This window comes from Pelecanus crispus, chromosome 3, assembly GCF_030463565.1.
Source record: "Pelecanus crispus isolate bPelCri1 chromosome 3, bPelCri1.pri, whole genome shotgun sequence".
NCBI lineage: Eukaryota > Metazoa > Chordata > Aves > Pelecaniformes > Pelecanidae > Pelecanus > Pelecanus crispus.
Window position 1 is genome coordinate 93,011,247 of NC_134645.1, and position 16,435 is coordinate 93,027,681.

Sequence of the window (16,435 nt, forward strand, 5' to 3'; positions counted from 1 at the left end):
CCTCAGGGGTGTCCCCCTCCTTAGGGGTACCCTGCTCCTCAGGGACCCTCCTGGCCCAGCTCCTCAGGGGTGTCCCGCTCCTCAGGGACCCTTCTGCCCTGTCTCCTCAGGGGCACCCCGCTCCTCAGGGGTACCCTGCTCTTTAGGGACCTTCCTGGCCCCGCTCCTCAGGGGTATCCTGCTCCTCAGGGGCACCCCACTCCTCAGGGGTGTCCTGCTCCTCAAGGGCACCCTGCTCCTCAGGGACCCTCCTGGCCCTGCTCCTCAGGGGTGTCCCGCTTCTCAGGGGTACCCTGCTCTTTAGGGACCCTCCTGGCCCTGCTCCTCAGGGGTATCCTGCTCCTCAGGGGCACCCCACTCCTCAGGGGTGTCCCGCTCCTCAAGGGCACCCTGCTCCTTAGAGACACTCTTGGCCCCGCTCCTCAGGCGTATCCTGCTCCTCAGGGGCACCCCACTCCTCAGGGACCCTCCTTGGCCCTGCTTTTCAGGGATGCCCTTCTGTCCCCAGCCCCGCTCCTCAGAGGCCAGGTGAGAAGTGAGTGCCTCCCTCCTTTTCTCATCACTCTTCACCCCTCTCTTTCTGCCTTCCCTTTCCCTTGGTGTCCCTTTCGTCTCCCCTCCCAAGGCAGAAAGCTCCGTGGTTCAGCCCCTTGCACTACAACAAGGTCGTCCTCAAAGCTTTCCACTGCTACACAGATGCCCAACGTGAAAAGCTCGTTCGCTAAGCACTTGCAAAAGTGCGTAATCTGAGTAGTTTCAGTGAGCTCATTTGCTCAAAACTTGGCTCACTTTAGGATAAGGGCCCACTGGTTTGCCAAAAACGGCAGGAAACTTGTGGCATTGCTAGACTGACATCTCCAGAGTGCTGTTTCATTGTCTTAATCATAGGCATAGCCTTCCTTTAAAAGAGTTAACTTCTGAAATTTAGTGGAACCGATTATATAAATAGGTTGGAAGTAAGGCTTTGGAAAGCAACTGCACCTTGCACTTTCATTTCAAGGAATGAGGCTGATTTCTTAAAAATGTAAATTTTGTTTGCAGTTCTGTTTTTGGTGTTGTTGTTTGTGTGTACAACTTAAAACCAAAGTGTAATAATAATTATTCACGTGCCTGAGAAAACGAACTGAAGAATTCCCAGTTTAATTAACAAGGCAAGACAGAAATGAGTGTAAGGGAGTCTTACAAGCAATTTCTTAAACATAAGAGCTTCCATACTGGGTCAGACCAAGGGCTTTGCTGGACCAATATTAGTAAAGGGCGAGGTCATGCAATAGTCCCCTCCAGCACTTTCCCGGCCACCAATATTTCAAACTCAGAGATTTTCTGAGGCAGATGTAGTTTCTATGACCTTAGTAACCTTCACTGGATTTCTCCATCAGGCATTTGCCCGTCTTCCCTTAAACCTACATAGATCTGTAGCACCTACAGATCTACAGATCTACAGACCACCTGCTGTGGTGACAAGTTCCACAGGTCAACCACATGTTGTGCAAAAACCTGCCTCCTTTTGTATATTTTCAACCTGGCTACTGCTAGCTTCGTTTAATGCTCACTAGTTCTTTACCATACACCCTGTAGCCCCTCTCCCACCCTGAAGGATTCCGGCTGTTAGCTGTACTTTACATGAAAGGCGTTCCTGTTTTCCATGCTACTGCTGCTATGCAGGGGCCAGAACAGCATCTGAAGGATGATGCAGCCAAACACTTCTTGGCAGTGGCAAGTAGAAAACAAGGAGCGACAGCTACTTGCGTTGGGCAGCTGTGTTGAGCAACCACAACTGCAGCTTGGGAGGTTCAGATTGGACATTGGGAAAAATTTCTTCACCAAAAGGAAATGCAACACTGGAACAAATTTTCCAGACAGGCTGTGGAGTCGCTATCCTTGGTGGTTTCCAACACTCAGCTAGCCACAGCTGACCTGATCTAGTGTGGACAATAGTCTTGCTTCAAGTGGAAGGCTGGACTGGGTGACCTGCAGAGGTCCCTCTCAACCAATATTTCTGTCATTCTTTACCTATACAGAAGATGGAAGCAAAATACGGATTTCTGTAGCAGGAAAAAGGTATTCTTTGTTTTGTTCTCCACTGATTTCTTAACACTTCCTAGTATTTTTTATTTTTTGGCAGCTGTTGAGCACCATGCTGATTTTCCCATGGAGCCATTTTCATAACTCCAGGACTCTCTCTCCTGAGAAGTAATGACCGGATCAGAACCTGCCGTTTCATACCTGAAGTAAGGGCCATTTTCCTCCTTGTGCATCGCTTTGTATTTATCTACATTGAAATCCATCTGCCATTTTATTGCTCAGTCACTCCCTTCCATAAACTTATCTGCGGATCTTCAAGGTTCTCTCATCTTTATTAACACAAACAACTTGATAGTCTCATCAGACTTTGTGACCTGACTGCTCATTCCTTTCCCAGATTATTTATGAACATGCTGAATAGTGCAGGGCACAGCAGGTTGTTATTGGTAACCTACCATCCCTATAAGAACTGGTCCCTTAGTCCTATATTTTGTTTCCTGTCTTTCAGAAAATTAGACTAGCAGAAGTTTCTTTCTGTTTATTGAACTCCAGGTGACGGGATCAGTGTGCTTCTGCTACGTCGCTCTGTTTTCTCCTGCTTTTGGGATCTGGCCTGGGTCATTTATTTCATGCTTGGTTTTTTTTTTTACCTGAAAGACTGGCTAATAATAATGGAGTTGACTCCTGCTTTCACACTCCTCTCTCTTCTCAGACGATACTTATAGAAAACTCTCAAGAGAATTGAACATTGTAAAAAATCATTTTATTAGAATACATTTATGAGTATAACTTATATTTAGGTTTTAAAATTATTTAAACCCATTTTTTTCATGAATCCTGTTTCATTACTAATATTTTATTTCTTGCAATAATAAGATTTTACATTTTTGGATAATTCTTTATAAAAATTTAGATTTTTTTTAAAAAAACCCAATTATCACATTAAAAATTTCCTCAAAATATAGTTTGCAAAACACATGAGGAATATATATTTCAGAGTAGTGATTCTTTAGAAACACACTGTATAATATACATGGCAAGGCTGTAAAAATATAATTGTTGGAAAAGTTCCAGCATGCTAATTTTATCCTTCAGAAGTAATTTTATCTCATTAGAAGATTAGTGAGCCCTTCTGGTATTTCTACATGTTCCAAAAATAGGTTTGACATCGTATATCAACTGAGTGATATTCACTTGAAACTGAGCTTTGAAAGACTGATACTTAAAAAAAAAAAGTGGCAGAGAAAAAAATAAAAGCAAATCTGCATTAACATCAAGAATGTACTGACTTCTATCAAAATTCTTCCTGCATAGCTACAAAGAAAAGAATGGGGGAAAAAAGCAAGTTTTTACCATCAGATTTGTACCCTGGATTTGAGTGAATTCACAGAACTGTAGTATGCTTTTCTTAGGGTAGATAATCCACAAAATGGACTACAAAATGTTTCCAAATAAGATTCTCCTAGATTTTTTTCAGGTAGAAATTTGAGACAGGAGCTTCAGCTTTCTTTGTGGGCAACATAAGCTGAGCATGGACGTATCGGCTGGGCAGCCACTCCTGGAATGTCATCTGGCCTTACGACACTGGAGGAACACACTCTGCTCTCATGTGGGTCTTGCACACATGCGAAAAGCGTTTGATCGTAGCAACAACGTGCCTTGTCTGTAATCTCCAAATTGTATTCCATGTAGTGCATTATGCCTCAGTAGGCAGATATACCCTACCCACAAAATATTCTTTCACATATGACTTACAGGAAGAGAAAACAGGTGGGTACAACTCAGGAAAACCAAAACAAGTTTCATAGATGTCAAAAAGAATGCAAATGCCTATAACCAAATTAAAAGTTCAGTGCATAGTCCCTAGCCATACCGCACAAGCAGTCAGTTTAATCTCTTCCTTTCTTCTCTTCAGTCCTTCTACTCATGTACACATGTACTTTATTCCAAAACTAGTGACTAGTCGGATAGTGCAGGTAACTCCCTTTCCTTCACACTTTAATTCTCAAGCTACCTCTGGGTACTCTTCCAGCTCAGCTGATATAATATGTTTCACTTCCTTTCTACTTTTCTTGTCCCAGGAAGACTATTTTCTACGAGCTTTAACGCTTTTCCAGTCCCCAAACACTAAACTTGGGATAACTCATTGGCTTCATGATAAATGGACGTGAGATAATTCCTACTGCTTTCAGAACAAAGGGATGTGAAATACAATGGATCTTTCTTACAGGATCAAGAATGGTCTCCATGGTAGTGTCTCTTCTGTGGCAGCTTGTTGCCACAGAAGCCCTTTTGTTTTGTGGACCAGTTGGAGTTGGTTATTGTGCTGTTCAGAGGTTCCTGTGACACAATGCTGACTGGTTAGACTAAAACACTGAATGAAACAGACCTCTGTTAGAGACTCTGGCTTTGAGGACTTGGAAAAGATGCAAGAACTGCAATAAATCGCATCGGTTTTTAGGAGTGCGCACAGTGAGGGCAAAGAGGACGACAACAGCATCATTAGCTCAGGAGGATTCTGTGTAGACCAATGGACCATCGCAGTACAGGCTGGTGAGGTAGTTATTAATTTCAAATTGGTATAGGTGTATGAGGGAGTATGGTGCCAGAAACAAGGATATTAGCAATGGGTGCAATGTCGTCAACACAAGAACTTACAGATGACAAAAAGAAGGGGTGTGAAACTAAAGGCGTCTAGTTGTGACCTGATTTTCACAATATGAGTTTATAAGCTAGATATATGGGTAAATAATAGTCTGGAAAAAAAATCCCACTTTGTAGTAGTGCAAACAGAAAAAGTCCCATTTCTGAGTTAAAACTACATCAAGCTTGTGGTGAAATCAAGAGGATGCTTTCTTCAGTGAGGCAGCAAGCAAAAATAAATGTGGATATGTCTAAGCATATGATCCATAGGAGAGAGGATCTTCTAACTCTGCAGAATAGAAGTGAGTTAACAGCCCAGCCACCACCCAACTCCTGCCTTTTATAATTTTTGCCTCCCCCTAGAACAGCAGTTGCAAGTGAAGCTGGACAGGCTCGTTGTTCTGACATTCGTATGTTTAGTAGAAAAGCAGAGTCGATTGTTCACTCATCATTGCTAAAAGAACAAAACCTACAATTCTTACCTGATGTGTAGCATCATGGAGATTATATACACATATATAAAGTGAACATTTTCCTCAAGGAAAATTTCCACAAGGAGAGGTACTTCCGGAGATGTGTCAGATGGCAAATATTTTTATACACATGATGTGTTGGCAGGTTGCAGGCAGGTACTGTTAGCAAACAAAAAAAAAAAATGCCCTCACACCATTTTTGTGAGCATACTACTTTGAAGGAAATGGTTTCCTCCAGCTGGCATTCCCATTGTGCTCAGTGCACCAGCAGCTTTACTGGAAAATCAGTGGACTGTAGATGGTAGTACAGCATACTATGATATGGATAAATGACATTTTGATGTGAGGAGAAAATAAGTGCTCTGAGAAGCTTTGGAAAAAAACCTGACTTTGCCTGTCTAAAGCTGAATATTCATTCCCTCCCTAAGCCTCTAGATTCCTATAATGGAAACAGCATACCACAGAGGAAAGTTAGTAGAGTGACATTGACATGTTAGATAAAATAAGATTTTAGCTACCATCAGCAGGATTGACCCAGCAGAGGGGAAAGAGCTTCCAGGGAAAGATGAACTGGCGAGGGACATGGTGCCTAATCTCACTATTCAAACCAGCAGAGTGTCAGTGGCAGTCAAATGCACATCTTAAAAAGTCTGAGAAATCAGAGGAATTAACAGCAAGCAATATGTTATCAGAGAAAATGTGACATTCAGCATAAAACTGAGTGCCCGTGGTACTTCCAAGCAGACTATTGAAGCAATCTTCTTCTAGAAGTATGGACAAAGTAGGAAAAGGTGCAGTAAGAGAAACTGCATTTTCAAGAGCTCAAAAAAAAAAAGACGGGGAGGGATGTTGGCTTTAATCCATGGGTAGTAAGGATTATTGTCTTTATTGTCAATGTTAATTGAAGGTGACCATAAACCATTTATTGCCACCACAAACATGCTCAGGAGAGTACAAGGTTAATTTTTCAGCTATAACTGCATGACTTATAAATTGAATACAAACCTGAGGGGAAAACCACACCTTAAAAGAACCATTTACTTAATCACAGTCCAGAATAGTATTCCATCAAAAGGCAAATCTTTCTTTTGTTGTTTATTTTTAGTAAACTGTAGGTATGAAGTCAGATATGAAGAAAACCTGGTGATACCATTTTAAAATTCCTTTCACAACCCTGAAATAGCTGGATGTTTCTGCTAAAATTATTAACAGTGTAATAACTACTAATGTTGGAAATTTTAAGGTTTCGCTTTAGACTTCAAACTTAATATTCCATTGAAATGAACACAGGCATTTTATACCTCTCAGAGCCATAATTACTATTAGGAAAACAACATTATATTTATTGCCAAAACCCATGGTGAATACAGTGTCAGAGTTGCCAAGTATGCCTTGTTGCCGTCCAGAGCGCGTTAAGCGTACGTTATCTCTGGGTCTCTGAAGCTGGCAGGAGAAACTAGGACCAAACAACACCCAGGACACTTTTGTAATGCAGTCTTCCATCTTCTGTTTTGCAGCCCACACAGCTCTCTCCTGTGTCCGCCGTTCATGTGTTCTCACTGACCTCCACTGCATTAGGCAGGACTCAGTCACGCTGGTAACTGAGGGGAAGTACAGCTGCAGCTAAAGCAATGGGGGAATCTTTTTTGTGGGTGGTACTATGCAGAAGATTGAAGTAAATACTCATAACTGTCCTTCTTGGCTCTCAAAGTCTCTGCATATTTCTAATAGTTTTAAAGCTGTCTGTAGGTTTTCAGCTTGCTGCTGGAATCATTTCCACATGCTAACAACCCAGTGAATAGTTCAACAAGGAGAGGGAAGGCAGAAACGCTTCGCCCTAATCAGATACCCCTTTGTACTTTCTCAGTGTCGATTTCTGCAGTAGTGTTTGCACAGAACCACATCTCCTGTCTGCCATTCTGACTGTACTGGTGCCTAAGGGTTTCTGAAGGTCTAGCATTGTTCTCAAGAGGTTACAGGCAGAAGCATCCTCAAAGGGAACCCATAGATAAACATGAATAGATATTGAGGAATTATTTAGCTTTTTTTTTAAAAAGCCCGACCTAAATTCGACCTTTATCTTAGTAAAGACATGTCCTAAGACTGTCCAGCAACCCATCCTCTTTCACTGTCACTCACTACACTTCCAGGTTCAGGCAAGGTGCATCCTCATGCTGTGACAAAGAGACTCACCGGGTCCTCTCTCAGAGGAGCAGTACTGTGACGAAGACAGAAGGAGCAAGCTACAGCATGCATTTTTCCCCCGTGGCAGGCAAATTAACAAAATATGTTAAGTGCCCTGACAAAAAAAAGAAGATAGAAATTAGAAAATATGGTATTATTGTCTTTTTCAGATGTTGCTTGGGAAAACTGTAAATTTGGGGGTAAGTCTGGAGGGTAGTTGGAAAAACAAGAGCTGAATTAACCATGACATGAGCTGAAATTTTTTGAGAGGAAGTTCTTCTTCCATTCATTCCTGCCTCAAAACTCTCTAGCAGGCTTTCAAGCTATAACACTTGCAATGAAACATGCAATGCAAGCAGTGCAGAGCGGGACACTAGTAACACTTGGAAGCAGTTTTTATCAGACCAGTACTTTCAGAGGTATCATCAATCAACAGTAGCATATTGGTTTCTTTATTATCCCAGCATATCCACACTTTTCATTTTGAATGACTTGTTGAATTAAACGTAATACAGAGTCCATCTTTGGTGGCATCTTCCACAACTCTGTGGACTATTTGATACCAATGTAATATTCATCCCCATTGATCTATTTGGTCTGCTTGCTGGTGTAACTGGTAAGGTATGGGAGACAAATCCAAAGCCCAAGCAAGATAGTGGGTTGTTTTTTTTTTTTCACTTCCCAGGCCTTTGTATCAGGTCTCAAGAGAGAAAAATGATGGTGGAGATTCAACAACCACATGGATTCTCTTCCTCTACCCATTACAGTTTTTGCTTCTGATTAACTCTCTAGCCCATAGTCTCCTTGCATAGTTTAACTGTGTTAAAGCAAAACAGATGGAAGAAAATTGACTTTAGAATGAATTTCATGCAAGTTAAAATAAATGGAAAATTATAGCCCCAACTTGTAATGGAAAACTGATACTCATCTTAAGAATTATCACCCATCCACATACCTTTGCTCAGCCAAGATTTTTAAACTAACAACTGCACGTGACTCAGTTACTAAATCCTCATTAACAGTATGTTTTGTCAAAACTCCCTGAGGTGGGTTTGCCTGCCTCTTGTATTTGCACAAACCTCCCCTCATTTTCAGCAGAGGCAAACATTTATACACATTCAGATTATTACCAGAAGTTGTGGGACTACTCACTGGATAATCCTTGTCTATCACAGCAAGAATAAGGTATCTGTCTTCATCTGTGGCTTGTGCTTCCCCATTTCATTTTCATTAAGATGCTGCTTATTATTATGGTGCCAACTCCTCTTGCTGACTGTAACATCATCCAGTATTTTCCACTCATTATGTGTTTGAGCAAACACCATCACGCTTCGCCTGCTTCTCGTGTTGGCTCTCTGCTCTCCATTTCACTTCAAAAGGAGCTTCTCTTATACTTCATGATGCCCCTTCAAATCCTTCCTTAAAGGTCTCCCTTTCTGTGACACCTAGAGAATACTTATCACACTTAGGCTATTGATGGGCAGAAACCAAGCACACAGACTGTTATAATTTTATTATCTCTCTGTAGTCTCTTTTCTGTCTGCATCCCATTTGCAATATGTATCAGCAGAAGACTGTAGAGTCACTGTTTAGGATGGAGATTTTATAAGCAAGAATAACACAAATAATAAATGAATTTTTGCAGCACAAATATTAAATGCATTTTTGCAGCATGGGATGAAATACAAGTGCACATACATTACTTCAGTTGCCACAATACTGGTTTTGGAAGAGATCTAAATAGATGCAGTTGCTCTGCTTGTGCTAGTACCTACTCTGTTTTAATCACAATTACTGACAGCACACTGTTGCAGCAACAGCTCTGCATTTCCACTTGAAAAATCTAATTTTTAGCAATTCATGAACTGCGTCTAAAAATATATCCTCATTTGAAAACTGGCATCCAAGTTACAGTCTAGAAGCAGTTCCTGTTTAAACCTATTTTGTTAGTTCAGCAGTTTTATCTAAGAACACAAAAGATGCCTTTGCTGTTCCAGAAAGCATTCTTCCATTTTTCCATGTTCGGAACTGACTTTGATGACATTGCTCTGCATTTCAATTATCTCTAATATGAGCTTTTTTTAAAAAAAAAAAAAAAAAAATCATTTACCATGTATCAGCTTTGTACTTCCTTGCCCTTTGACAGTCAGTGCTGAGTAGCAGTAGGAAGCCACTGGCTGCAGTCACATAGATTAGAGAAAGAACTACAGAATGCCAAAAAGCATATGGAAATGCCCAGTCCTTTGATTTACTTTGGCAAATACGTGCTGAAGACTATATTCCTGATTTACAGACTCACTACAGAACAAAATAGTATTGTCCTTCCAAATTAAACAAGCACCCAGCCAGGAGAAGATCTTCCCAGTTGCTAACAGCACAATAAAAGGGAGTCCTCTAGGACAAGGTAAAAGTCTTCCAGAGAATGAAGGTCCCAAGTCAATGAGATCCTCTCCCAGTTCATTTGTAATTCCTTATTCAAATTTATTACCCTTTTTCTCAACCCTGGAAAGGTCTTACAATGTGTAGACATTTACTCCAGCCTGTGATGGGCTGTACAAACCTTAGAGTGGCTGAGCGAAGCTGCAGAGCTGTTAGCGTCTCCATCAACTCTTCTGCGCAATTCCTGCAAGATCTGTCAAATCACAAGGGAGGCATTAAAAAGGAAAGACCCAGGCTGGCTGGCTTGCCTTGGATTCAGCACATGACCAGAGATTGCTAGATGCCAAAATTTTCCACAGTTGGATACCTTTGGCTTAGGACTAACATGTTTGCATTGCTACCTGGAAACTGCTGAAGGTCTGAATGGGGATGTGGCAGCTAGCAATATTTAGAAAGGGGGCATCTGCCCTCTGTAAACCTCATAAATTTAATCCCCATTGAGGTTCATCCAGCAATTTATTAAAACTTTCCAAGCTCTGTATGTTACACAGGCCTAGAACCAGATAACCACTGTCCTCATGTTGGCATAACTAGACATATATATGAGCACTGCACACAATACACACATGTACATTTGCAAAAAAGGCCAAATCATGCAGGCATATGCTACCTGTAAGAATGTCAAGTGCATAATTTAATTATGTTATTTCATTAATTTGAGTATCCCATGGCACAAAAATGCATTATGTACTTACTAACATGAGTGATGTATAACTAAAGAAGCAAATGTAATGGGTCAAATTTCCAGACAAAATTCACTACAACCTTCTGATTATTTTCAAATTATGTGTACAAATTATGTGCCCATCACAAATGCAACTATGTGTGCAAACTGTTTGACTGGAGGTCACACCAGCTTCCGCACAGGACAACTCCCCTAGGGAGGTAGACTGCTCATCCAGATTACTCACTGGGCTACAGAAAGCCAAGCTTTTTAAACAACAGTTGTTAGCAATCTAACAATACAGGAATATACTGCAGGATTAAAAACTAAAGCACAGAAAATAAAATCCAAAGGCAATAAGATAAGACTAATGGGCAAATCCGGTGTCTTTTTTTCTTACATACATTAGCACAGTCATGCTTTGTTGACTTCAGCAAATTGCATTCCTGCTTAGTAGCAGTATTATCTTAACTCTAAAATATTCAATTAAAATTTTCTTGAATAGGATTCATTAGAAAAATATGATGGTATTCCCAAACTATGATCCTGACTTCATTTTTTGCTTCTTTATTCTTTCACTTGCCAGAAAGAATTGGAAACACTGGATTCAGTTCCATTGACTCAGCTCTTTCTAGTAAAACATACAGAATTGCAACTGGTTAGTCTCATTTGTTAATTCTAGAATGGGTCTTTTTTGAGATGACTCCAGGAAAATTTCTCCTTTTACGAAATATTCTTATTTTGCTTCAATAAAAGATTTGGTTTGACTTCTAACATATAATTCTAAAAAGAGATAAGATTAATGAATTACTGCCATGAATTACTAAAAGTGTGACATACTATTGGATAAAGGTTTTCATTTGTAGAGTGGGCCAAACTAATGTATCTCAGCTAATTTACCTATTTTTTATTTTTCAAGCCCATTCTGCTATCCAAATAAACAAGTTCTGCTAATGTTTGCAAAAAGCAAATTCCATTGCTTTGTCATAAGCAAACATGACATAACAAAACTGACAACTGACTGATAAAGAGAGAATTCAGGTCCTTATTTATGGGCAGAATAATTTCATAAAGGCCAGTTAGAGACTGTCACTTCTCCTGAAGATAGAAAAGTAGTTAGAGAAAGTCCTGTTGAGGATGACTTCTGTGGGATGTTCACTACTGCAGTCATATGGTGAAAAAGGCGAAGGAAGGAGTTTAGGGCTGCCTTTACAGAAAAAGGCCTCCTAATTTCAATAAATAGCTGCTAGCCATGTGATCTACTCTGGGCAGTTATGCCTGATTTGGGCCTTCGCAAGCTCACAGAAATAGCTGCAAGCCTCATTGTTCAGTCTTTCATTCACCCCAAAAGCATCTTATGTTCCCTGAACATACTGGAAATCAGCTGAACAAACCCATCACAGCACCAGGCATAAAAGCCAAGGGAGAATATATGGAGCCTTGCTAATTTTTACACTGTGTGGTTTATACCCAATTAATAAGAAAGAACTAATACCAAAGATCTGCTTTTACATTTTAGCAACGTAAGCTCTATATAATATAAAATCATTAAAGTATATGCCAAGGAAAAATTCTCATTTGAGCTATTTCTCTCACAGCCTGTTGTTATCATAGCTGTCAGTTGTCCAGTGCATTCTTTAGAAATGAAATTGCACATGGACTGACATCATAGTAGTTTTAGCATCAAGGAATAAGAGCCTATAGAATTTATATAGCTACAGTTTCCATAAAAAACTTCCATAAAGATGTTAAAATAACTGAGCCAATACTATGAAACTCGTAATGAGTTTCTTAAAAAAGAATATAATAAAATAAATTGTGTACAGTGCCCTTCATTTAAAAATTACTGACAGATATCTCTCCACATTTTGTTGACTCTTTTCATACCACTTTAATGCATTTAATGTATCAATATCCCTGTATGGGAATGAGCACTACCAGAATGAGATGCCTCACCGGTATTATTGTTCATTCCAGTCATTGTTCTCAGTCAACTGTTCTGGTCTAAACTAAACCTTCAGCTTAAACCTGATACGTATCCATTTGTTTATTTATTTCAGCTAAGACAGGACCATAGTACAAGTAATTACAAACCATTTTCTTCAGTATATTCCAGGTATTCAATTGGAATTTCTTTCCAAGAGACAGACATAAGTTACTTCAAGACTATGAATACCTCTGACACAAACTTTCTGTATCTTTCATTAAGTTCATCAGCTTCCCCTGGATTTTCTCCAGAGATTGTATTTAGCAAGGGAGGAAAAAAAGCAACTCAAGCTACAAGCTCACAAGATTCTGTAGCTTTGTCCACTCCATCTGTTTTAGGGTGAGATGGTTTTTGTGGGTAGGAGCTATCAAAGGAAACTTTATGACTAGATTAAAGACAAGGAGGGCTAGTAAGGCATGTGGGACAAAGGAGCGGCATTTACTAAGGTTTTCAAGGGTCAATGCAGAGCAATTAGGCTTTTTGGCTCTGAGTCTGTAGAATACTGTAGAGGGAGCCTAGAAAGATTAGCTTGAATGGCTAAAGTTACCTTTTTGGAATACCTCACAGATGCCAAACTCTTAGGTGGCTAAATTTAGATGAGGTAAATCCCATTCTCAGTATGGTGTCAGTTTAGTGGTGCACTTAATCATGAACTATTTTAGATCAACTGTCTCCCACGGATGAACATTAGAGAAGAATACGATTTTTTTCTGGATTATTATGAATAAGTATAATTGAGGATAATTTTGAAATGTACTTTCTTACAAAATAATTATATCAACATTTAAAACTTTATCATTCTGTTTTCCCATACCGCTGCTTAAAATTTCTCTGTAAGAAAGAGCAGATTGAGAGAAGAAAAATTCCAGTACTTGAGAGGTGGTTGTTTACACAAATTCCTTTCTCCACTATATCAATTACAGAGAAAAGTGAGATCGGTGTTCTGTGCTGTCATACTCCTTGTCGAGCCATGTATCCAAATTCATTGCAAGAACATTGAATTTTGAGCTTTCAGATTTGCTATCTCAGCAGAAATGGCAGGTTTTCTTTCTTTCCATCTTTTTATCCAACATTTCTTATGCTAGTTTTGTATTTCTTTTGCTTCCTTCTGTTTCCTACTGTTCTGGAATTCCTGTACAAGACAATCCTACGCACAAAAGGAAAACAAAAGTAAGACTGCTCATGGTCTTGTAAGTTTTGCAGATGTTACACTGTGAACTGTGAAAGGTCTATATAGACTTCAGAAATGTCGTGATGTCCAGCTGCTAACAAAAAGAAAACTAAACAGCAATCTTTAGTTTACAGGCCTATCTCGTCACCTCATTATTTTGGAGAATGTAAAAAATCCACATAAATGTCATTCATGTTTGACCCGTTCTTACAGAAATGAGTGCTATGAGGACTAAATAAAGAAATCTGCAAGATAGCCTACCTCAAATTCTATGTAGGGGAAAGGACTCTTCTTTTTGCCATTTCACCAATACTAAGACTTGACTCGTAACTGTCAGATCTTTGTGCTATAACACATGTATCGTAACTGAAAACAAGACACAAAATGAATACGTACAGGGAATTTCATGAGCTGCTTTAATCACATAAGTGTTTTACACAGTAATTGTTTCTTTAGCTGTCTGTGTGGGTAAGTATTTCCCATCAAAATTAGACTTGTAATTTCAGGTCTCAAATTAAAACAGCATTGGTTTTGATCTGAATTTGCAACACCTTCATATTCTTACTGTATCTGGCTATCAAACTCCTTCTCACATAATAATAAATTATTTGAAATTATATAAAATACTTTCATAATTAAGGGAAAAAGCAGAATACTGTAACTTATTTCAACATTTTTTATTTTAATGAACTAACCACAATTCTATTAATAGCTATAGAAATTCTGGCAGAGACATCAATTATAGGAAAAAAAAATACAGTAATTAAATAGACAAATGACATCAGCAAATTAAGACCCTTTCCTGTTTTGCCAAGAAAAACTGTGACTAGTGAAATTAGATACTGGATCAAGCACTGAATGCCCCACAGCTTGGCAGAAGGGAGCCAGAGAAAATTCATGAGTCTGGGAATCTGTGCCTGAGAACATGGACAGGATTAGTAAAGGCTAAAGCCCATGAGGAGAACCCATGTCTGCTTGAGAGGAAGAGGTAGGAAATTCCCCCTTGGCTCCTGTCCCCAGAAGAAAGATGACTTCTAGTACTGGAAATCTTTCTCATACTGTTTAGGGTTAGAGGCTGCAGGGCTCTGTGGATAATGGAGGAAGAGGTGTGAGGATTTAGCTTCTCTGTACAAGGGCAGCATTAATTCTATCCCAGAAGGGGAAAGGACTGAGAAAGCTGGTGCAGAGGCTAAGTAGGGAGTCAGGGAGCCTGAATGCTGAATGAAAAAGAGAGCACCCCAGCACCCTGGTGCCTGGTTGGGAGAGGGTATCATTCCCAAGGTTAACCCCTGCATTTTATTATTCATTAAAGAAAACAGCCAAATTCCCTTTTAATTTACTGAGAGCAAGTTTTAATATATTACCTTTGCCTTTAGCTTTTTGCTTATCTACCTTGAATATTGCATTCTGCATTCTCAAGTCCAGGCATTTGGGAAAAGGAATGATTTGTTTTCTCAGGAAATTTTTTTGAAGTTAGATCATAAACTTTCCTGGCAATTTCATTCATGAGATGATATATGAAGACTGATGTATTAGGTCTCTCTGACTGCAGAAGAGATCCGATTACCTAGGGAAGAAATGGGAAAGGTTACCACTGGTACCTAAGCGTCCTTCTCTGAGCTTCTGTGAGGTCTTCTGTTTCTAAATGAAGCCAGAGCCCCGCCTGGAAGGAGAAGGAAGGGGAACATTTTCGTCCTGTGAGCAGGAGTTTCTTGAAGATTTCCTCTCTCAGTACACCCTTTTCTTTCAAACTCTTACAACATAAGCTAAATCTAAGAAAGGTCTTCAGGAACAAAGTAGGTGCCACAGACAATGTTTGCAGGTGTATTAAGTTAGTCACTGAAGTAAATTAAAAATGAGGGCCATTAGGAAGAGCTGCAAAAGGATATAAGTGGTGTGATGTGAATGATACTCACTGAGTGTCCAGGTAATAAAATGGTGGATAAAATCCAGTAGAGATTACTGTAAGGTGATATGTATGGGAAGAAGCAATTTCAGCTTAACATATACAGTGGTGGACCCAGAGTAGATTATTACCATTATGGTCTGAAATCATGCCATGTAAGTAGCTACTTCTATGAAAATATCACCTTGGTGTTGAGAAGCTGTTAAAGCAGACAGAAAGTTAGGAATTATTTGGAAAGAACAGAGCAAAAAAATGGAAAACAGTACTATGCCACAATAAAATAAATTTAAGATGTCCCCACCTCTTGAATACCATTGTACAGTTCTCTTCATCCATCTCAGAAATAATATAATAAAATGAGGGAATAGCAACAAAGAGGATGCAAAGTATCAAACAGTTTCAATAGGAGAAAATGGAAAACCCATCCTGGAAAACAGTTGATCTAGAAGAAAAATATAAAGGTTTATAAAGTCCTGTGTGGCATGGAGATAGGACATAGGGAATGATTTTTCACTGTCTTTTCCAGTAGAAGTGACATCAAACGAAACTAGCAGGTGACAGATTCAAAATAAACAAAAAGAAGTGCTTTTGCATGCATACATAGTTAACCCGTGAATCTTCTTGCCACATAATATTGTGGATACTAAGAGTTCACATAAATCAAAAGTGGTTTGGACAAACTCATGGAGGCAAAATCTGTTCTGAGCTTTTAATGTAAATGCACCTCCTCCAGCTCAAATGCACCACGTCTAGCTCAGTTAGCTCCTGAGCCAGAATTCACTCAGGAGAGTACTCTGGGAAGTGTCACTACAATGCCTGCTAGTAGCCACTGGTTTGTTTTTTTAACCTGGCCTGACTTTTGCTGGCAGCAGGAGAGAGACAGAGAGCACAGTTTTCCTTACAGTGGAAGATGTCTATTGACATCTTTTAGACATAAAAACAC